Consider the following 24,559-nt stretch of genomic DNA (forward strand, 5'->3'; position numbering starts at 1 on the left):
CTTTACAGTAGGCCACACACCTATATGAGTCTTTTTTTTTTTTTTCCTATATGAGTCTTACGAGTGCTCCGAGCTACCATCTCTTCTTACTTAGGCCATGCATCTCCCTGATCCTCTCCTGCTCTTCTTTGTTCTCTTCTTCTTCTTTTTTTTTTTTTTTTTTTTTTTTTTTTTTTGACAGGCAGAGTGGACAGTGAGAGAGAGAGAGACAGAGAGAAAGGTCTTCCTTTACCGTTGGTTCAACCTCCAATGGCCACTACAGCCGGCGCGCTGCGGCTGGTGCAGCATGCTGGTCCAAAGCCAGGAGCCAGGTGCTTCTCCTGGTCCCCCACGCGGGTGCAGGGCCCAAGCACCTGGGCCATCCTCCACTGCACTCCCTGGACACAGCAGAGAGCTGGACTGGAAAAGGGGCAACCAGGACAGAATCCGGTGCCCCAACCGGGACTAGAACCCGGTGTGCCAGTGCCACAGGTGGAAGATTAGCCTATTGAGCCGCGGTGCCAGCCTCTTCTCTGTTCTCTAGACTGTCAGAGTCATCAATTGAAAATATCACTAAATTCTCCATAATTATCCTCTTAAGCTAACCCTGTGCTAGCTACTCTAGCAAATAAACCTCTGCATATAAGTGGCATAACTCTGTAGAAGTTTATTTCTTATTTAGTAAAGAATTCCATCTGTTTGGAAGTATGTGACACACAGTGACTAAGGGCCCAAGCAGGCTCCTAACCCCTGTGGTTCTGCCATCAGTAGAGTCTTAGAGCTGTCTCCTTCCAGGAACTGGACATGTAAAAAGAACCTGAGAAAGCACATGACCTCTTCACAATCCCAGCCTGGAGACAATATACATCACTTCCATTCACATTCCTTAGCAAGAAACAATAATGTTCGCACACCTGGGGAGCCACGGAGACAGCCATGAAAATATCCCTGTTTAGGTTGCTGTGTGCTGGAGACAAACCCACGGTAGAGAACGAGGACCACAGATTTTTGGTGCAAAACTAGCTATCTCTGACAGTTTCTTCCTCTCTTGTTTAAGGTCCATATGACAAAATCCAATTATCTTGAACACAGCAAACTGGATCCTATGGAAGTTTGCTCCTGACCCACAAAGCCAGCTTCAAATCATGCCATTCTCCTTGTTCACAATTCTAGCTACCCTGTTCTCTACATGCCTAAAAAACTGGTGAGCTCCCCAGGTTCATTGGGTGTAATCAACTCTTCCTTCTCTTGTCCCCTCTCATTCATTTGTTTAGTTCCATCTTTTCGCCCCCGTTACACTTCCTGGTTCAAATGCTCACTGCCCTCTCTCCCTGCTTACTATGGTGCTTTCAGGACATTTAAGTACACTTGAAACTATACACTTACTATTTAAAAGAAGTTACAGTCACACTGTGTAGACTCAAAGCATAGATCCACTTAACTTCCAGCAAGTAAACTTGGCTAGGTGATTTTAATTTTCTATTCTAACCCATTGCTGCTGAAACAAAACATGATAGACTGAGCAGCTTTTAAGCCTCCTGGCTCTGGAGGCGGGGAGGTCTAAGATGAAGGTGCCAGCAAACTAGGTGTCTGGTGAAGGGCTACTTTCTGGCTCAGAGTTAATGACTTCCAGGTGTGTCCTCCCTTGGTGGAAGGAGCTAGCTATCTCTCTGTCATCTCTTTTATAAGGACATTAATCCCAACCACTAGGGCAGAGGGTTTTGACACATGAATTCTATGGGACACAAACACTCAGATAATAGCACCTTTTTTGCCTCCATGTCCTCATTTGTAAAGTATGGATAATTACAAGTCATTCTTCACTGATTGAGGTGAAGATTAAATGTGATAATGTATGTAAAACATGTAAGATAATATTAAGTATACAATAAGCCATAACTAGTAGCCTAGTAGCTTTACTTGTTGCTATTATTATCATTCCCCTTCACAGGGAGAGGATGAGCTTCCTGATCACCTATCCTATTCTCATTATATCCTCAGAACTCATCACAAGTACTGGCTATAGCAGATACTCAAGGAATAACTGTGGAGGAAATCAATGCTCGCCTTTGCCTTCTGTATGGCAGACTTCCCCAGGAAACACGATGCTGTTATTTGTCACTTTTTTCTCAGATGTATGCTTTTCTGTGCAGCAGACAACTGCTACACAAGCATGGAGCAGTGTTGAGATCCCAGTCCTAGAGCAAATCTACGCCCTAGCCTGACCATTTCCTAACTGTAACCCAGAGGAAATAATGTCTCCTCTTGACACCTCACTTTCCCTTACCTTGAAATGCAGATAATACGGGGCATACTTTATAGCGTACTTACAAGGGAAGCATGGCACCTGCACTAAGGAAGCACTCTATAAGTTATTCTTCAAAAATTAATTTTAAGCCTTCTTTTTATAGGAGAAAATGAGCAACCGATTTCATTTAACATGCTATATATATCCTTCTTTCCCTTGGATGCACTTTCAAGTTCTAACATTTATGGACTCCCTGGGCTAAACATTCCCTTGAGAGCAGGTGACAACTCCTGGGCCACACATATTTGGTGTCATGAAACAGCACTTGACAAGGTCACTATTTGTTTCCTTCTTGGCTTTCTCAGCCTTCACTTTCTCAATGGGTGTGAGAGGGAGGAATAAGGGTACTAATGGAGGAATCACCATGTCTCCCTCCCAAAGCAGGCATCTACCTAATTGCAAAGGAATACATCCTGACTGCAGACAATAAATGGCGTGTGATGCTTCCATGAAGTGAGATGAATGGAGCTCTCTGTTGCTAACTGGCCCGTAACCAGGGTCATTAATCATGTGCGGCACACCCATTGCCTGTAATGGACTTCACCCCCAGAAAACGCAAACTCATGGGGCCAGTGGGTTGAAGGCCAGGCCTTGCTTGTTATGGAAACACAGGTCTTTCCTTGGGATTAATTCTGGGTGTTTGCCACCCCTCATTCACTGACAAGCCCTTTCAATTGATGTTTGCCTTCCATTCCCCGGGATCTGAGTTTACCTGCCAGCCTCTCTTGGACCCAGACACTTGGCCTGAGCCGTATGAATTGCCAAGAAGTGCTGGCCTACATGGAATTCTGCTTCTCTCCTGCTGCAGATTCTGCTGCTCCCTGATGATGTGGAGAAAGGACCCCACATCATCAGCTATGATTCAGCTATGCTTGTGAACATGGTGTGGTCCTTTATGCCCACTTCCTCATAATTAGTCCTGATGACAATTCTAGGATGTTCCTAAGTCTCCATTTTTCCAGATAAAGATACCGATGTTCAGAGAGGTGTTGTGAATGGCTTGTCCAGCTAAGGACAGGGTAGTGTGCAAGCAAGCCTGCCAGATGGCAAGGCCAGTGCCCTTTCTGGGATGCCTGCCTCAGGGTGATCTCGTTCTTCTTTGGTCTGACAGTTCCTTGCAGCCCCAAGTGAACTCCTGTTCTCCTCTTGGCCAGTATTAACAAAGCAGGATGGTGTCGGGTATCCTTGAAATAATCATGAAAAGTGGACTTTCATTTAAAAGGCACTTAAGTTCCAGCACACGGATACCCACGTTAGGTCCAGCAAATATTGTTTAACTCAGTAAATGGTCTCTAGCTCAGCTCCTGCACTTTGCTATGCTCAGAATGAAGAGCATTATACAGGACTTAGTCTATTTTCCTTTTCACGGAGAACCAAGCGATTAGGTAATTTGTAACAAATTCCTCAGCTGTGCAGCCTTTCAGCAGAGACACTATTTACTTAATTTGATTAAGAGGAAGACGCCATCTGACATTCTATCTTGGGGGGAGGGGGGACCGTATTTCCTCATAAGCTCTGAGTGGTTCAGAACCAGAGGTGGAAAAGGAACAATTTCAGGTCACTCTGGGCCTGTATAAAAGAGCTTGGGCATCTAGACTGATTTCTTTTGTGCTGGGAGGTCATTTGCAGCAGTATGCTGCTGCTATTTAAGTTGCTGTATTTTGGATATCTGCAGCCACCTGATCTGGAAAAGGTACAGGCACAAACTCCGGTCTGCTTTGCAGGATTCCCCATGAGCTGGCCTTGGCTTGCCATCCCACTTGAGCCACCGACATTTTGGGCTAGAAAATAATAATAATTATTATTATTGTGGAGGGCTGCCCTATGTATAGTAGGATGTTCTGCAGCATCCTTGGTTTATTCTCATTTCCTACTAGCAGTAGTACTATCTTAGTTATCACAATCCAATCTCTAGATGTTGCCAGTGGCACTTGGGGTACAAAGTTGCTTCCATGGAGAATCAGTGCACTGGCCTATTGAGTTACTTGAGGGTGTGGACTTTGCATTGTTTGCTATGATATTCCCAGAAGCTATCATGGTTCCCAACATGTGCTAGGCATTCAATAGCTACTTGCCATTTGAATGAATGGAGCATGGAGCAAGGCTCAGGTTCCCCTGGGCTCGCTTCATATAACACACACTTCCTGTCCATTGTTCTCCTTTCTTTCCTTTGGGTCTCAAATTTTCCACCTAAACTGACTCTCCTCTTCCATCTTGTGATATTAAGCCTTCCGGATTCTTTCTGTACAAGGGTGGGCATTTCTCCCAGTGGTTAAGATGCTAGTTAGGATACATACAATCCCACTTCCGAGTACCTGTATTTAACTCCCAGCCTCACCCACATGAAATACCTGAATTGAGTTCCTGGTTTATGGCTTTGACCTGACCCAACCCCATCCACTGTGGGAATGTTGGGGAGTGTATCAGCAAATGGAAGTGTATGTCTGTCTGTCTCTGTCTGTCTCTCTTCTTGTCAAATAATTTTTTTTAAGGATTCTGTTCAAATATCATCCCAACCAAAGCTATCCCTGATCATTCAGATGGAACACCTCTAACCATCTCATTGTCTCCCTGTATCCTGCTATATCCATTTTTTTTTTTTATGGCATCCATCACTTTTTGAAAAGTTAATGAAATCTTCCAGTTAAGACACTGGGGGCTTTGAATTAGAAATAGAGTTCAATCATTTAATAGCAGTGAAAGGTGTAAAAATTAATAATCTTCTTAGAGACTATCTCCACATGTATAGATGCAGCTAATAACAACACTAACTTAAAAATCCCTTGCAGGGGTTAAATGAGGTAATGTATTTAACAAATGTGGCCACGCCCCTGGCACATATAAAAGAGTAGGAATTCTCTAAAGTCAGAAACCAATTCACATCCATCATTGTATCCCCTTTACCCAGGTCAGTGCCTGACAGACTGCAGATACTCAACAACTTTATTCTTGCATAAATCAAGCTGGAGCTTCAAGCTGGGAAATACTCCCAGACAGTAGAATCATGGACTCCTACTCTGTGAGGGAAAGAGGCTAGACTAAGCCCTTCATTTTCCGAGATGTAAAAAACTGAAGGTCAGAGGGTACAAATGATTCATCCATAGTGGCACAAGCTAATACGGGGCTAGAAGTCACATGCCAGCCAGGCCTGCTACCCTCCATACCAGCACAGACCACTTTCCTTAAGAGAATTCCAGAGGATCCACTCTCTCTCCTGCTTGCAAAGTGGAGACAAGAGAAATTTGCTTCAGCGTGTGGGAAAGCTAATTAGAGCTAATTTATTATCTTTCTCAGAACAAGGATGCTGGGTAGAACCTGCTGGAAGTCTGTGCTGCAGAGAGAAATGTTTTTGATTATATTTACACATCTGATTTGCGGAGTGCATGGAAACCTAATCAACACTGTAATAACATGCTCGCTGCGTCTCCACGTACTGCTCTCAGCTGCATGGTAAGTTTTCCAAGGTACAGTTTGGCTTTATTTTTTTTTCATGAAGTCTTCACAACTATGTTCTACATGGTTCAATTCCTCTCTGAGGCAGTCTGGGAGACTAGAAAGTATGTCTGGATGACAATGAGGAAAGTGCTGAGCCCCTCTAAGCTTCTGCTTCCTCCCCTGTAAAATGGAATAATAATAATACCTGCCTTGCCAGTTGGATATGAGGATGAAATAATACTATGCACGCATTACATTCCCAAGGTCAGGTGCATACAGGAGTTGCACAGCAAATAGTATTCTATGCCTATGAGGATGCATAGGTGCTTGATGTAGGAAAAGCTGGCCCTGCTGTGAGTCTTGACATGTCTTCAGCTTCTATCCCTGGCTCTGTGGTTTGGATTGGAAAGATCTGCATAATGCATAATGGGAAGATGACTGACATACAGCTGAGAGGACACTTCCTTGGTGAAAAATGGGAGAAGTTTTGTAATGTGATGGAAAAACCATGTGTTTAGGCTTTGCATACTTGTATCTGGCCCTTTCTAGCTCTAGAATGTTGGGTAACTCAGTCTCTCTCAGCTCTGTTTTCTCATCTGCAGTGGGGTAAGAGTCCCTAACTGACATAGCTGATGTGAAAATGAATTTATATTATACACACAAAATGCATAGCAAATAGTAAAGAGCAAAATCACAGAGTATGAGTCAGAAGCTAACCCCAGGCCCTGGAAACCATGTAACACATTCTCTGTAAATGCACAAAATGAGCGAATAATATGGAGAAATTCACTATGATCTGGGATGCATGGGTAAAAGGGAAAGGACACTAGACTAGGAAGCAAACTACTTGTAAATCTGAACTTTGCCAATTGGACAACACCTCCCTCCTCCCAACTCTCAATCTTCTCATCTGTAGAAGGGTTGTCTTAAATGAAGACAGATGAACTGACTCTGGCAGGAAAGATTTCTAAATTAGAATCACATGGTATTTGGAAAGTATTTAATATGCCAAGACTTGAATGCAGGCACTCCAGCATAGGCCATGGGCACCCTAACTTGCATCTAATTGTTAGGCCAACTTCCTGCCCTGGAATATGATTTAAATGCTCTCATTTGCCTTCTGCTTTAAGATTTTTTTCATATTTTACTTTTTGTTCCCCCAAACCCTCTTATTTTTTATTGCCAGGAAACCTATCTCCAAAATTAGGGTCTTCTCTTAAGCTTCCTTCTGATTTCTCACGACCTTAAGAAGCATCTACTAATACTCAGAATTTTATAGAAAATGAGGAACAGATTTTGAGTGGAAGAACTGATGGCAGAATATCTAGTAGCAATGAGTGAAATTACTGATAGCTAGTTTGCCTGCTCAGTAACCTTGACACTAACTGAGATCTTTAATCCCAATTATCTCTCCTAACAATGCTGTAGCAGTCTTCTCCATGGGGGCCCCTGGTGAATCTCACCTCCTGCATGTAGTGCTCTCCATGGCCCCTGAATCCTGGCCAGCCCTGTGGATCTAACAGCAAAATGTGTTAGAAGTGATGATGTGTCAGCCTCAGGCTGTAGCCTTTAGAAGGCTGGGTGACTCACAAATATATTAATCATTTACTTCTCACTACATCCCTCTGAAACAGATGTAATTACCTAAGCACTAATCATAGTCTCCAGGATATAAGGTGGTGTTTTAAATATTTCAAATGTATTATTTAATTCTCACATCAGCTCTATGAAGCGAATGCTATTATTATACCCATTTTACAAACAGAGAATGAAGCACAGGTAAGTTAAGTGTCTTTTCCAGTACCACACAGCCAGTAAGCCTAGATTTGGGTTATTTTAACACAGGCCATCTGGTTCTAGCACCATTTGCCACACATCAATCACTAAACTGAACACCTGAGGGATTAATTGTCTTGCCCAAAATTACAGAGAGGCCATGGCAAGGCTGGGATACAAATACATTTACAGACTCCAAACTCTGACCTTAACAGTCTAGAAACATATAAAAGACTTTTTTTATAGAAGTTTTATACTGCCATGGTCTGAATGTTTATTCCCACCAAAGCTCTTATTACAAACTAATCACCAGTGTGCTGGGCTGAGGATACAGACCCTGTGGGAGGTGATTATTTCATGGTGATGCAGCCCTAGTAAGTAGGATTAGAATCTTCATCCAAACAGCCTCAGAGAGCCCTCTCTCCCCTTCTGCTATCTGAAGACATGGAGAAAAGGCACACTTGTGAACCAGGAAGTGAGCTCTCACCAAATCCTAAATGTGCCAGATCCTTGATTTTGCACTTCCCAGATTCCAGAACTGTGAGACATTTTTATTGTTCTTAAGCCATTCTATTTCAGTGTCCTGCTGTAGCTTTCCAAATAGACTAAGACATTTACATACTAGGCATCATGCTAGATTCTTTGAAGAAATCAAAAAACTAGGCCTGTTCCCAACCTTCAAGGGGTCCATGGTAATAGTTACAGAGATCGAACATATCCAAGAACATCTGGGACTTGGACTTGTAGGCACCATAGCAGAGGTGGCTGGTGTTGGGGGAGCACAGCGAAAGGAAAGATTGATTCCTAGAATGTGGTTAAGGATATGGTTAGAAAAGGTCCCCAGAGTGTTTGAACTTGGCCATGATGTTTGGAAATGGTTTGGGTAAGCAGAAATGTGAAATGCGAAGTACAGAATGGAACCTGAGGCAGAGAACAAGATCAAGCAAAAGCACAGTGTGGTATGATTATGCCTGGATGGTTTCCAATGCGGAGATATTTTTGAAATGCTGGATTTGGGGTAGGTGGTTAGAAAACGGGAGACAAGAACTGGTGGGAGGGAAGACTGTAAAGATGTGCAAGGCCGGATCATAAAGGATCTTAAATGTCCAGCTTAAGGAGGCAAGCTTTATCATATAAGCAAGTGGGAGGAACTGATTAAAAAGCGAAAGTTCTGACATCTGCTGATCAACTCCTAGTTAAGTATGGAAATATATGAAGAGATAGCCAGACAAATGTGTGTGTGTGTTATCCATGTCTATCTTTTGGTTTATTTTTCTTTTTTCAAAAATGAGAAAGTGACAACAGGTCTACTTGCTCTCTGCTCACCACTGTAGCCATAGCACTTTAGCACAGCAACACAGAAGGCATTGCATGAAATCTTATACTTGAATGGATAGACAGATGAATGGACTATAACTACTGTTCTTTGGTGTTTTCTGAATGAGCAAATGAACTTAGATCTTGAATGGGGTAGAGCGTGGGTGGTTTTACTAAGCAGGTGGCATTTAATCTTGGCATGACAGAGGGGCACCCTCTAGCCTTATAAAAGTAGACTATTCCTGATTCTGGGTCTACATGTGCAGAGAACAATGTCACAACCCAGTGTATAGTAGAGTGGTGAGGAACATGGATTCTGGAGCTAGGGTTCAAGTACCAGCTGTGTCATTTAGCAAGTAGAGGCCCCAGAGCATATTCCTGAACTCTCTGGGTCCCAGTTTCCTCATCTGCAAAATGGGGACAGTAAGAATACTTACCTTACAGGATTACTGTAAATGAGTAAAGTGCTTACCACAATTATTGGTTCATGATAAGCTCTACATAAGTGTTTGCTAATGTTGATAGGATTATTGTGGTCACAAGCATGTGCCATGAGCAGATTGAATACTCTGGAGTCCTATTGAACATCAATTGGTTCTTTATTCATATATACAACTGAACAGTCTGTATGAGTCTCTTTGACACAAGTTTATTTGATACAGATGATGACCAGAGAGGTTGGGAGTCACTTCTAAAGAGATGAGCGAATGATCAGACAAAGTGGGAAGTCGGGGGAAAAGAAAACATTGGGTGTCAGGGTTTGGAAGGGATTGTTTTCTAGCTGTTAATGAGCAGGCAGATCTGAAGAAACCATGTCAAGGCTTTCTGAGACTGAGAGCAATACTTGGGGACCACCAAAAAGGGAGATGATAAAGTAGGAATGATAGCTCCCTGCAGGCCTGAACCAAGTGCCACACAGAACAAGCAACAAGGCCAGAAGAAAGCAGTATGTCTTGTTAAGTTCCTTTGTGAGGCTTTAAATCAGCAGCACCTTCCTGGCAGGTTAGGTATGACTCCAACTATTACAGGTTACCCAGAAGCCCCCGGAGGAAAATGGAAAAGTAAAGCCTTGAAGAATGAGCATGGTTCCCAGTGTGATGCAGTTTCCATAGAGACCACACTCCATGGTACCAAAGAAGGGCAATGCCTGTCCTCAGCACAGTTAACAAGCTATTAGACCAAACAGGAAGATGCCAGCAGGTGAGTAGAATGAAGATGCTTATATCACAGTTGTCTGTCTGAAAAGATCAAACAGAGGAAGAAACAACCATCTATCAGCCCGGCCACGGTGGTCCTTAAGTTCACGGGAGCACGATGAGATTTCTAACCTGTGAGTCAAAGCCAAGGGATCATGTCCCAGAGGTTGATGCTTCCATTTCCCCACATTGGCTGGGAGATTCAAACAAGATTAAAACAAACTAAAACCTCACCACTAACAAGCACAAAGGCAATAACTAGGAACGTGGGAAATACTAGCTGTGAGACATGCAGGAACACAGAAAATCAAGGGTGATTTCATACTATGTTGCCCAGTGTTCTGTAAGAACTGAAGATACAATGGGGCTTAGTAGCAAACAAGAGGGTCCAGGTTCCAGAAGTGGTGGACCAAGATTCAAACCTGCTGCTTCTCAGAGCAGGTGCTCAGAGCCTCGTTATCTCTGATCCACACTCAAAGTACAGCCCACAATCTATCCAGATGAGCCATTCATTATGTGTTGAGATCTGCTCCCTGAAAAGGTGCCAGGCCCTTGGTCTGCTCACCCTCTATGGATGTCTATGTGCACAAGGGGTGGCCATGCTCCTCATATTCGGTTCTAGGATACCTGGAGTACTATTGTCTGCCTACCTGCATACCTGAACTGTATTTAAAGCATCACACCTCCCTGTCATTACACATGCTATTTCCTCAACACCCAAAAACCTTTACCTAATTTTCAGCTTAACAAATTTCTATTTCACTTCCAAATTCAGCTCAAGGACCATCTCATTCATTTATGCTTTCCACTCATTCAATCATCCAACAAGAACTAAGTGTGGACAAAGTGCCTGGAAAATATGCTGTGAGTCCTGCCTCCATATTTCTACATAGCTTGAACTTCCCACTAAGAAAACATATCGCTCTGGGCCAGGATTGTTTATTGATGTGCCTGTCTAGCTCATTAGATTTTAGATTCCTTGAGGGCAGATTGGGACTTGCTCACAGTCTAGCACAGTTTCGAGAAGTGAACACATAGCAGGTGCTCAATAAATATTTATTAGAGGATGAATAGAGAATAAATGAATGAATTGCATTTCAAATTCTACCCAGGTTGCAGTATTCTGAAGGGAATTCTCTAAGCCATCACACTGGACTTGAATGAAACGTTCTCATGTGCATTACTTAATAAAAAGAGCTCCGGGTCAATTGAAAAATTCAAAGTCAATATGAAATTGATCCTCATCAGCACTTTCTCCTCCAAACATATAGACAAAGGGACGTTTCTGAAGCGTACGTATTGGGGCTGCATTTTCTGCTCCACAGACTCAGCGACTGTTGTCACCTCTAAGTCCAGCTCCCATCAATTTATGGGGCATCCAGGGCAATCAGCAACAGCTTTCTTGGCAGAATCAATCAGAGGCCGACCCAGAATTTGGGGGAGGGGGGTCTCTAGGCTGCCAACAGAGCAATCTCCTTTCACACTCTTTAGGCACTACTTAAGTTAAGCTGAAGACTTTTAGATCACCATCCAGCCTGACCTCTTCAACTATGCAGGAAAAAGGTATAATAACACATCTGTGTTGCATCTTTCTCTCCAACTCCCATCCAGTCTTCACTCAGTTTGGCAGCCATAAAAATGGAAATGTACCCAGGAGGAGGAAAGAGGAGGCAGCAGAGGAATAACACAGAACTCTTCTTGCTGGAGGAAACACGATGCAATGGGAGAGCCAGATGCACCAGGTGTGGCAATCTTGTGCACAAAGTCTTTCTCACACATGTGTTCATCGCTTGAGGTGATCGTTGTGATGATCTGTGGAGACTGGCGTCAGACAGAATTGGGAAAATGATGCAGGACCCTGAGCTCGAGCAGCAGGGAGGTGAAATCATGGACAGCAGTATTGTGTAGTGTCATGGCCCCAGTGGCCCAGGACCCAGAAACTTTTGATAGTTACCCATAACCCCCTGACTTTTGGTATCTGTCTCAGAACACCTAGTTGAGGATCCTTCACCTTCCTCTTTCTTGATATGCAGGCTGGGCACAGAGTGGGCCTTGACTGCCTAGGTGCCAAATCAAGGGCAAAATAGAAAAGCAGAGAGGGAGACTTCCCCGGAAGAACATGGTCAAGATGCAGGTGAGGGTCTCAATGACAGAAATCCCTGTCATTGAGGCCTCTGTGTGTGTGTGGTGTGTGTGTGTGTGTGTGTGTGAAATCTTTGAAAACAGGAGCACTTTCAGTGTCACAGCAATACCACAAAGTAGGTGCTGTTATTTCCATTTCACAAATGAGGTTCTAAGTAGTTAGGACACAATGCTAGTAGCTCTACATCCAGAAAGCAGAGGAGTCAGGGACTTGAATTCACTGCCTGTGTCTTTAATGTTCAAATCCGTTCTGTGAAGTCCGGTTGAAGTTGAGATTTGTGTTCTTAAGCCCAGCTGAGCAAAGTGTGTATGTCCCCTTAGCTTGTGTGATTTAGCCCTTATGACACCTTTTGGCCTACAACCTGCTATCTTCTCCCCACCCCCACTCCACACCTGTACTTGTCACAGTCATAGGAAATGACCTGCACACACACATTTTGGCTGTTTCTGTCTGAAAAACTTGTGATAATTCTCACCCTACCAGAGTCAGTCCTGGCCCAAAGCCATTCTTCTTTCCACTTCAACAACAATAATAAAAGATCTTCACAGATTATTTTTGAAGAAAACATTTATTTATTTAAAGGACAGAGCTACAGAGAGAGAAGGAAAGATAAAGAGAGAGAGAGAGAAAGAGATTCCATATTCTGGTTCACTCCCCAAACAGCTGCAATGACTGGACCTGGGCCAGGCCAAACCCTCCACTAAATAAAGAATTCAACAAGTAGCAAGTAGAAAAATCAAGATTATAGACAAGGGCTATTGTAAATAATCAAATCTCAAAATACCGATTTTGCTCACACAAATCCATTGAATATTTTAGTGCACTTAGTCTTTTCTGGGTGTCTCACTATGCACCTAAATATATGTTTGCAACAAAACTGAAATCATTTCAAATATGAAGCTGCAAAGCCCATTTCATGTTTTAATCTCTTATTAAAAACATTAGAATTCTTTACAAATGTTTTATTTAATGACTGCATTATTTAGTTGTCTAAAGTTTCATTGAAATTCTTTTACATTTTTGTTGAAATTTAAGTTGTTTAGACTTTTTTCAAAACTGCAAGTATTTTGAGAATATATGCACTTGTTTATGAATCTTTATTTCTATTTTGGGGATCAAATACTGGCAGAGAAGTTGTAGGATCAAATGTCATGAAGTTATTTCACACACACCAGATATTTTGTATTAATTATATTCTCACTAATACAGTTCCATTATATACTGGAAGACTATTTTCCTGAAAAAGTCCCCTCAAAGTGGTAGTGAAGAACAATCGTGCATTTGTTTGAATAGGAACTGAATTTAAGGAAACATGCTAAAACTATGTCCAGGTATGTGATTTTTATACTGGGCACTTTGCTAAGCTACATTTCCCAGTCTTCTTACAACTAAGTGGGACCATGTGAGTAGTTCTGGCCAACAGAATATAAGTAGGAAACATGTATATATCATTTTCAGAAATGGACTCTAAAAATCTCTTAAATGTTACCTTGTCCTTTTTTGCTTTTCCTCAAAGACCTTAGAGAGGACATGTTGAAGATAACAGTGATGTAGTTAAGACAGAAAAGAAAACCTGATTCCCTGAATGATTGCACCGAGTATAATAATATTCTTCTGTGTTAAAACTTTGGTTGGGAGGGGTTGTTGGTTAAGGCAGCTAGCATTACTCATCCTAATTAATACAGTGAGTGTCTGATTTTCTCAATTGTCCCAAACCAAAAGCCACAGCTGACCCTTTGTGGTCCAGCCACTGAACTGCTGACGAGCATACCTGCTCACAGAAGCACATAGTAATCCGTGGCCCCTTGAGTCTGACCTGTGTGTGTTTACAGAATGAAGGAAACGTCACGAGAGCTCTGATTCCAGCTGGCTGGCAGTTAATCAAGACCCACCCTGCCATCCTCACAGAATCATCCACTGACCTCTGCCCCTACTGCATTGTAGACCTTCACCCCAAATCAGCCCATGTCAGCTGCACAGGGCACCTGCACATGGGCTCCCATAAGGAAAGCTCAATGCTGGGGAACAGCCCTTCGGGACAGAGACACTGTGCAGAGGAAAGTGGTGTTCCCAGCATAGTCATTTCTCTTCTCCTACTGATACTAATTACAGTTCGCTAAATGTAAACTGGGGAAACATCTCGCCCACCCAGAGGAGTTCCAGAAATGGGCCTGTTGTCTTCATAGCAGCCTAGGAGGGGAAAGCTCTTCCTCTATCCAAACTACCCTCCTTCTGTTCTCCCAACACGTTTGGTAAATGCAGAGAAACACTCAGAGACAAGTGGAGTTTGCAATTGCAACTCTTTTTTTTTTTTTTTTTTTGACAGGCAGAGTGGACACTGTGAGAGAGAGACATAGAGAAAGGTCTTTCTTTGCTGTTGGTTCACCCTCCAAGGGCTGCCGCGGCCAGTGCGCTGAGGCCAGCGCACCGCGCTGATCCGAAGCCAGGAGCCAGGCACTTCTCCCATGCGGGTACAGGGCCCGAGGACTTGGGCCATCCTCCACTGCACTCCCAGGCCATAGCAGAGAGCTGGCCCGGAAGAGGGGCAACAGAGACAGAATCCGGCGCCCCGACCGGGACTAGAACCCGGTGTGCCGGCACCGCAGGTGGAGGATTAGCCTATTGAGCCCCGGCGCCGGCCACAATTGCAACTCTTTGAACCTCAGGATCAAAATACCGAAGACATTCTTCTCAGATCTGGAAAAAATATGCTGAAATTCATATGGAGACACAGGAGACCTCAAATAGCTAAAGCAATCTTGCTCAACAAAAACAAAGCCGGAGGCATCATAATACCAGATTTCAGGACATACTACAGGGCAGTTGTTATCAAAACAGCATGGTACAGGTACAGAAACATATGGATAGACCAATGGAACAGAATAGAAACACCAGAAATCAATCCAAACATCGACAGCCAACTCATATTTGATCAAGGATCCAAAACCAATCCCTGGAGAAAGGACAGTCTATTCAATAAATGGTGCTGGGAAAACTGGATTTCCACGTACAGAAGCATGAAGCAAGACCCCTACCTTTTACCTTACACAAAAATTCACTCAACATGAATTAAAGACCTAAATCTACGACCTGACACCATCAAATTATTAGAGAGCATTGGAGAAAACCTGCAAGTTATAGGTACTGGCAAAGACTTCTTGGAAAAGACCCAGAAGCACAGGCAGTCAAAGCAAAAATTAACATTTGGGATTGCATCAAATTGAGAAGTTTCTGTACTTCAAAAGAAACAGTCAGGAAAGTGAAGAGGCAACCAACAGAATGGGAAAAAATATTTGCAAACTATGCAACAGATAAAGGGTTGATAACCAAAATCTACAAAGAAATCAAGAAACTCCACAACAACAAAACAAACAACCCACTTAAGAGATGGCCCAAGGACCTCAATAGACAGTTTTCAAAAGAGGAAATCCAAATGGCCCACAGGCACATGAAAAAATGTTCAAGATCACTAGCAATCAGGGAAATGCAAATCAAAACACAATGAGGTTTCACCTCACCCCAGTTAGAATGGCCCTCATTCAGAAATCTACGAACAATAGATGCTGGAGAGGATGTGGGGAAAAAGGGACACTAACCCACTGTTGGTGGGAATGCAAACTGGTTAAGCCACTATGGAAGTCAGTCTGGAGATTCCTCAGAAACCTGAATATAACCCTACCATACAACCCAGTCATCCCAATCCTTGCAATTTACCCAAAGGGAATTAAATTGGCAAACAAAAAAGTCGTCTGCACATTAATGTTTAGTGCAGCTCAATTCACAATAGCTAAGACCTGGAACCAACCCAAATGCCCATCAACAGTAGACTGGATAAAAAAATTATGGGACATGTACTCTATAGAATACTATACAGCAGTCAAAAACAATGAAACCCGGTCATTTGCAACAAGATGGAGGAATCTAGAAAACATCATGCTGAGTGAATTAAGCCAGTCCCAAAGGGACAAATATCATACGTTCTCCCTGATCGGCAACAACTAACTGAGCACCAAAGGGGAAACCTGTTGAAGTGAAATGGACACTATGAGAAACAGTGACTTGATCAGCTCTTGTGCTGACTCTAGATGTACAATGTAATACTTTATCCTTTTTAGTATTTTTTTTGTTCTAATTAATACTATTGGTTGAACTCTGTAATTAACACACAATTATTCTTAGGTGTTTAAATTCTAACTGAAAAGTGATCCCTGTTAAATATAAGAGTAGGAATAAGAGAGGGAGAAGATGTACAACTTGGGACATGCTCAATCGGACTTACCCCAAATGGTGGAGTTAGAAACGTGCCAGGGGATTCCAATTCAATCCCATCAAGGTGGCATGTACCAATGCCATCTCACTAGTCCAAGTGATCAATTTCTGTTTACAATTGATCACTCTGATAGGTCTAAGAGTCAAAGGGATCACACAAACAAGACTAGTATCTGCTAATACTAACTGACAGAATCAAAAAGGGAGAGAACGATCCATCATGGGAAGTGGGATACACAGCAGACCCACAGAGTGGCAGATGTCCTAAATAGCACTCTGGCCTCAGAATCAGTCCTTAAGGCATTCAGATATGGCTGAAGAGCCCATGAGAGTATTGTAGGCATGGAAAGCCAAAACACGCCGGAAAAAAAAAAAAAAAAAAAAAAAGACGACCTAAATGAAAGATCTCTGTGAGTGAGATCCCAGTGGAAAGAACGGGACCATCAAAGAAGGAGGTACCTTTCTCTGAAGGGAGGAGAGAACTTCCTCTTTGACTATGACCTTGTCTAAATATGATCAGAATTGGAGAACTCAAAAGACCCCCATAGCCTTGTCAACTCATGACTAGAGCCTAGGGAGATTTCTGACACCATAAACAAGAGTGTCAAATTGTTAAGTCAACAACAGGAGTCACTGTGTACTTACTTCTCATGTAGGATCTGTCCTTAATGTGTTGTCCAATGTGAAGTAATGCTATAACTAGTAGTGAAACAGTATTTTACACTTTGTGTTTCTATGTGGGTGCAAACTGATGAAATCTTAGTATATGTGCTGCCGAAGTGAGCACAAACTGATGAAATCTTTACTTAATATATACTAAATCGATATTCTGTATATAAAGATAATTGAAAATGAAAAAAAAAAAAAATCTCAGGACCTTTCTCTTTGTTTATTGCTCCAGTGCAAAGCTGGAGGCCTGAAGTGGAGGCATATGGAAGACACCACCTGGCTGGCAAGGGGGTTAATCACACAGGAGAGTAGCGCGAGGGGGCAGGCTGGGAATACAATTACACAGCCAATTATACTGAAGCAACAAACTCAAGCTTCCCTGCAGGGACTCTGCCCATCGTGCTGTCATTTTGCCACCTTGTCACTCTCTTCCATTTAGCATCATTTGTTGATTTCTCTCTATTAAAATCCTTCTCCTTGTAGGACATCATCAAGAGACCCCTTCTCAGTGACACTTTCCCTGGTTTCATACTCCCCATTTACATCCAAAAGAATGAATCTTTCCTCTCTGTTATCACAGACTGTTGTGTGGATCTCTGTTCTACTACTTCCAGTGCCTAGTACCCAGTTGGCCAAGGTCTCTAAGGTCCTTTTAAGCTTCAAACTTCCATTTGCCAGTTACACCTCAATAAAGCTGGGAACATGATTACATGGGAGTACTGATACAACAGCAAAGAAATCTTTTAGATATTTTAAATATCTCGTGTTTGCAAAATAATTTATATCTGTGTATTAAATTGAAATACGGCATGAAACAACTATAAGTGCCCTGAAACTGTATATTTCACAACAATACCATCACAACGGGAAAAAGCTATTTTTTGAATTCTTAAAAATAATTCAATGGCCTAAAAGTATTAGTAGAAAGATGGTGGCTTCAGCACCAGGAAACAGTATGATCATCAGTCCAGCAGCTTCTAGCCCAATGACTATCCATCATTTTTCATGTCTTTGGGCCTCAGTTTTCTCATCTACTAAATGGCAGTGGTGCTGATAAGACTTAGCACATTAGACACCATGCATGCAAAAGCATTTTACAGATAACAAAACACAGTGTGCACATTAGTAAGTTTCTCCCTGCTCTAGGAGGGCTCCCATCACACTGGATTCAATGCCTAAAACATGCGTCTCAGATCCCCAGACTCGCACTACCGATCTTTTCTATCTCTGTCTGTAGAATAACAATCTTTCAATAAAAATTCCCAGAAACTGTGATGCTATTGGTCATAACAACTTTGGAATACCTTTTAAAAGTATTTACCTTGCACTAAGCATTTGCCTTATAAACAGAATGAGAGAATCAGATAGGCTTATGGGACACCAGGCTTTCAAATGAATATTTACACAATCTTGAGAAAACTGCTTCACTTTTCAATCTCAGCCTCTTTGTCCCTAAATCAGTTACCAGGCTAGACATAAACTTGTTTTGAAGATTTTAAAATGTGAGAACCTAGCATGCAGACTTACACTTGACACGGAGCAGGCACTCAACAGCAATTAATTCCTTTCTCCTGCTTTTCACTCAGAGCATCAAGATTCTTGAATCCCACAATATAAATATCCATATAAACAGATGTGTGGGAGATGGTGGGCAGCTGCTAGTGGCTGTCGTCAGGGCAAGATTTTACCAGAACCCCATTCCAATATCACAACGGGGGCCCTGCACAGGGCTTTCACCCACCGTGCCCATCACCACAATATTTTACAGGAGCATTTAATTTTTTTTAAAAAAAGAAAGATAACTCTCAATGATGCATGTGATAAATACGCTTGCTTTAAACCTTTTAGAAATATTAAAGGTTTTACAGCTCAGTGTTTGGCAGACTTGATTAACCCCTTCCACACAGACATATTCAGGAGGATGGCTGTGGTTGGGCTTTAAAGCTCTGAGAGTGTGCTTTGATAAAGGAAAAGAAAAGGGAAAGATGTTTTAAACAGAAGGGAGAGGGGAGGAGAGGGAGAGAGGGAGAGAGGGGGAGAGGGAGAGAGGGGAGAAGGGGGGAGAGAGGGAGAGGGAGAGGGAGAGAGGGGGGAGAGGGGGACAGGGAGGGGGAGAGGGAGAGTGAGAAAGGGAGAGAGGGGTAGAGGGAGAGAGGGAGAGGGGGAGAGGGAGAGGGAGAGGGAGAGACAGGGGAGAGGGAGAGGGAGAAAGGGGGAGAGGGGGAGAGGGAGAGGGGGAGAGGGAGAGGGAGAGAGGGGTAGAGGGAGAGAGGGAGAGGGGGAGAGGGAGAGGGAGAGGGAGAGACAGGGGAGAGGGAGAGGGAGAAAGGGGGAGAGGGGGAGAGGGAGAGGGAGAGAGGGGGAGAGGGAGAGAGAGGAAGAGGGGGAGAGAGGGGGAAAGGGAGAGAGGGGGAGAGGGAGAGAGGGGGAGAGGGAGAGATTCTTGGCCCATGCAGCATAAACAAAGAACAAGAAGCCCCAGAATGCTGCGGTGTGACGGGTTCAGGAGGGGTGCAGGGAAGCAGTGCTTTCACAACTGTCTTCTTGAGAGTTTTTCCACGGAAAGCACACGCGCAGCCTGACGGCAGGACATTCCTCTAAGAGTTTTCTTCTCTTCTGGGTCCCAGAATGGGTGATGTGGGAGGGGTCGCGGGAGCAGGGCAGACACCAGCAGTGCCAACTTCAGACAGAGTGTACACGGCCCCTTCTCAGGGCCCTGCCCCACTCAGCTGCCTCCTGGCTGCCCCTGCACTCAGGCTCTTTCCTGCACAGCCTCAGCAATCGTCCCACTGGATTGCTCTTCTTGCAAGAAAAGCAAATACGTTTTAGCTACTTTTCTCCTCAGCACCTAACCCAGCTCTTGTATGCAAGAGTACTTCAAACCTTCATGAAAAAAAATTAAATGAAAAGATGTTCTGCCCTTTAATGCAAAAGTTTTTTTTGAAATTCGTGCATCGTTTCTTTTATCAAACACATTTTTTCATGAACTTTGCACAGAACCTTAGTATACTAGGCATTTATTAAATGGAAAGAGTTGTGGTTTAACACGTCCTTGATGAAAATGTTTAAAAACGGGAGTAATGTAAACACTGAAAATAATGCTTTCAAAATTATTCAGAGTCTACTTCCCTCCATGTGCATATTACAAAAGCAAACAGTTTAGAGGCTAAACCCTTGAGAACTTCACACAGAACCTCATTCAACAGATTTACCCAGTGTCACTACTGTCCTGGGTGAGTAGGATGTGGTTTCCAGCTCAGCATCCTGCCTGGGCAGGGAGACTAAAAGCACTGTGGTAGAGACTGCTATGAAGACGGACGTGGGGATTGTGCAGGACAAAAGAAACCACATCCCAGTTGTTTTGTTCATGCAGTGGGGGTGGGGTGCCAAAAAGAGCTTCAAGAATGAGTGGCAGACACGACACGTCAGCTCAATGTTCAAGGGCGATACAAAGGGAGACAGGGAAAGGATGTATTGTATATCCTACGTAGCTTTCATCTTCCAACTCCCAGGGCTACTCCAAATGCAACATTTGCTCTGCTGATCAACCTCCCACACAGCATCTCCAAGTGTCAGCCCACAATGCTCTAAGGATTTTTTGACACCCAGTCAAACTCTCACCCTGACCCCTACTCTACTTTTACGGAAGCATTTTTCCAACACGAAACACCAATGTGTTTGCCACAAGATATTATGGGGGCAAAGGTGTAATTCAATTATGTGACTTAATCAATTCAAATGGCTAACGTACAGGAATCTCAGGATGTCATCCAGCTTTCAGATAAAGGCGAATAATTGTTCCATAATTTCTTAATTCTCTCACAAGACAGTTTAAATTAAAGGATGTCAATTTGCAAAGCCAGACTGCATTGTATTCTTAAATTGGGCCTGAAATAGCCACAAGATGAAGGGTAATAAGGCAGAGAGCACTGCCCAGAGTGCCTGGTGCTGTGCAAAATTGTTTAATACGGTCAGACCCTTTAATCTTCATATCTATTGATGCAGAAAGCAGCATATTTCTGTCACTTATGATAAGAAACATTACTTTTTAAATTCCTTGGTGAGGCCTGCAGATCTCATGCAGCCAAGATAGCAAGACTCTCTATTGCTGTTTCTGTGAACACTTCCTTTTTCCCATAAATTGGTTTTATTCTAATCCATTTAGTCTTCAATCTAAGTCAGAGACAAGTAACCCTGAATGGAACCTTGCAGGAAAACAAAGACAAGTGCCTTTCAGTTCTCAGATTCCACTGGCTACAACCTCTTTGAGTAAACCAGTGATTAAACAAATAATGAACCTCAGAGTATTAACAATGGGGCAGTTGGTGAGTTCCACAAAGAAAGCGAAATGGGAATAGCTATTGAGAGACACAGAATCATGCTCAAAAGTTGAGGAAGCTGGGCAGTACATGAATTGAACAGTTTTCATGCAAAAGTCAAGTGATTTACTTACAACTAGAAAATGGCTCCTTCAATGTGTCCAGGCTGGATGGGGATGACGCTGGGGAAGGGAGGGTCCAGGGTCTAAACTGGAGGAACTGGATGATGCTTTCCGGAGACTGCCAGGGTCACAAGGCAGGAATCGTCATCCAGAGAGTCCAAGGAAACAGCTGTAGTGAAAAACAGTCACCGTCAATGCTGGAAGAAAATGAAAGAAGGGTGAAGTACGAAGTTGTCATCCAACAGAGCTTGACGTGAGCGGTTCAGAGTGAAGCGTCCCATTCTAAAGAGGCTGTGGGTGGGCACAGGGCAAGGAGATGGATAAGAACTGTGCTGAGCTCAACCAAAGGAGAATGGTCAGGGACGCCAAGCCTAGTAGATGCTAGACTATGAAGAGGAGAGAAGCAAAGCATCACACACACACACACGTGTGTGTGTGTGTGCTATATAATACATATATGCTATAACATTTTACATATACATGCTATAATATTTAATATACACATGCTATAATTCAAAAGCCATAAATTATCCATTTTTCACTTGTATGAATCTATAGGATTATACTTTGCAATGAAATTATTGGTAAAGAATGTGGATATTTTAATTTTGAAAGGTATTGTCAAATTACTCTACACAAAGTCTGTACAATGTTACATTCTCCTCGACAGTGTGCAACAGGGGCACTTTCTGTACTTTCACCAACAGAGCTAGTCATACTTGTTTCTCAGGAGAGACATGAGGTATAAGTCATAATAATGGCAATAGTGAGGCTAATATTCAGTGAATGATCTTAGCATTACAAACACAGCTTTTGGTCATTCTATGTGTTAGTCCATTTATTCTTAAGAGCAAACACCACTGTAGGTCATTAAGCAGACAAGAGAATGAAAACAAAGAACTTAGGAGACCTGTCTCTGACCATGGATGGCTATGAAAGGTGGAGCTGGGATTCTAGCCAGGGCAACTAATGGTATTTCTTCAAAGCGCAGACTCTTTAAAAAAAAAAAAAAAAAGATTTGCTTATTTATTTGAAAGGCAGAGCAATAGAGAAAGAGAGAGAAAGAGGAAGAGTGAGAGGAGAGGAGAGAGATACTGATTTCATACACTGGTTCATTTTCCTCAAGCAGCTGCAACAGCCAGGACTGGGCTACACTAAAGCCAGCAGTCCAAAACTCCATCTGGGTCTCTTATATGGGTGGCAGGGATACAAGTACTTGGGCCATCATCTGCTGCCTCCCATGCACATTAGCAGGAGACTGGATTGGAAGCAGGCACTCAGATATGTGATCGGAGTATTCCAAATGACAATTTACCTGCCTGCACCACAACACCTACCTCCATAACTCCTTAACCATTATTTCTTCTTTCAGGTGATGGTATACTGACAGTATGTATTATAGCAGATGTACATAAATAGGAAGATTGAAGATGTGTGTGTGTGTGCAGGAAATCAAGCAGAGAGTCCAGATCTTTCTAGGTTAATGAAAGTGGACACTGGTTTAACTGGGAAAATACTGGGCTATAGTGACTGAAAAGCAGAACCCTAAGAACAAGTTAACACTTTTTTTCCCTACCCTTTTACTAGAAAAACCATTGGATAAATACTGATGCTATGTTTGAATGACCAGAGTTTAAATGAAAGTGCAGTGTGGCCAAAAGAGCATACAGTTTTAAGTCACATAGACTAGAGCTGAAGTCCAAGTTCTAAGATTCTTCAACTGGGTGGTCTTAGAAAAGTTACATAACTTATTTGAACTCTACTTTCTTCAACTGAAAAGAAAAATAGTCAACAACCCCAGAAATTTTTCAGAATGTTTAAATAATACAAAATAAAAATGATGCCAATAATTCAGCAAATATTTTAAGAATTTCTCTCTGCTTGTTTGATCCTACTCTTCACGCTGCTCCATACAGATGCTCTGATTTAATCAAATTTATTTATTCACTTTCCTTAAACATGATGAACTTTTCCTGGCCACTCATATTTCTGTATCCCAATCCATCTTGCTGAAATAATCCCTTGGCTCTCAGGTCCTGTTTATAAGAATTAAGCCAAGAAGCCACCAAGATCTACACCAAATGCCACCAACTTCACGAAGTATTCTTTGATTAATGCCCACTGAGGTAAAATACCACTGTCTGTGAAATCCTAAGTACAACTGGACTCTACTACTTCTAAGACATTAAGCACCACAATGGCAGTAGTCAGGAAATGCTTTCTTATGTACTGGGCACTGTTCTAGGCACACTACAAATACACTTCCTATCTCATTTCATCTTCTCACGAGTCATGGATTCTGCTGCGATCCCCTCTCAGAGAGCCATGAGGGCACTATGTGTAAGTCTTATCTGCACAGCTGGACTGAGGAGGCTCTAGATGGCCAAGAGGCCATGAGTGTAATATTTAAGCCTGTAGGAGTTGGAATCAAAGAATCTGGATTCTTTGGATTGTAGTTTGTTCCTGACTCTATCAGCTGTGTGCTCTCTGGCAAGTTAACAAATATCTCCATGTGTTGATTTAATTTTTAAGAGAGGTCGCTGATGAGACTGGAAGGCTAAGTTTTATAGATAGAAAAAATAGGGCTTGCCAAATGGTGGACTTGCCAAATGTTAGCTTATATTTTTATTATCTAAAACGTATATCGAAAATCATTTTAAAAAGTCTTATGTCAGGACTCTGCATATGCACTTCCCTCTTCCTGCACTATCTTTTCCCATCAGCACTCATCATTCCACTGCCAATTTAGAGAAATCGAGGCCCCAGGCTCCAAGGCCTAGTGTTTCTAGCATCTGCTGCTCTGCAAAGCTTTCCTTGGCAGTCCTCTTCCCAGAAAGAGCTCCCCTCATTGTGCCCTTGTTACCTTTTACACCTTGTTCTCCTGTACCATTCATCTCACTGTACCTGCAGCAATTTCCAGTTCTAATAGCTGATGAGAACTCTGAGCTTCCTAAAGATAAGGACTATGTCTTTAGTCATTAATCCCTAACACTTGGCACACTGCTGATATAACCTTGGTGCTTATT

General features: G+C 42.7%; 1 protein-coding gene across 1 annotated transcript in view; it reads right to left on the bottom strand.

Annotated features, from left to right (window-relative positions):
* The window catches only part of DAB1 (DAB adaptor protein 1), an 896,917-nt gene extending 875,330 nt beyond the window's left edge, over window positions 1-21,587 (bottom strand). Inside the window, exon 1 of the mRNA XM_062193360.1 lies at window positions 21,546-21,587. The gene's annotated coding sequence lies outside the window, so the exon portion shown is untranslated. The remainder of the gene's footprint in view (window positions 1-21,545) is intronic.
* Between the last annotated feature and the right edge of the window lie 2,972 nt (window positions 21,588-24,559).

This window comes from Lepus europaeus, chromosome 5 (genome assembly GCF_033115175.1).
Source record: "Lepus europaeus isolate LE1 chromosome 5, mLepTim1.pri, whole genome shotgun sequence".
NCBI lineage: Eukaryota > Metazoa > Chordata > Mammalia > Lagomorpha > Leporidae > Lepus > Lepus europaeus.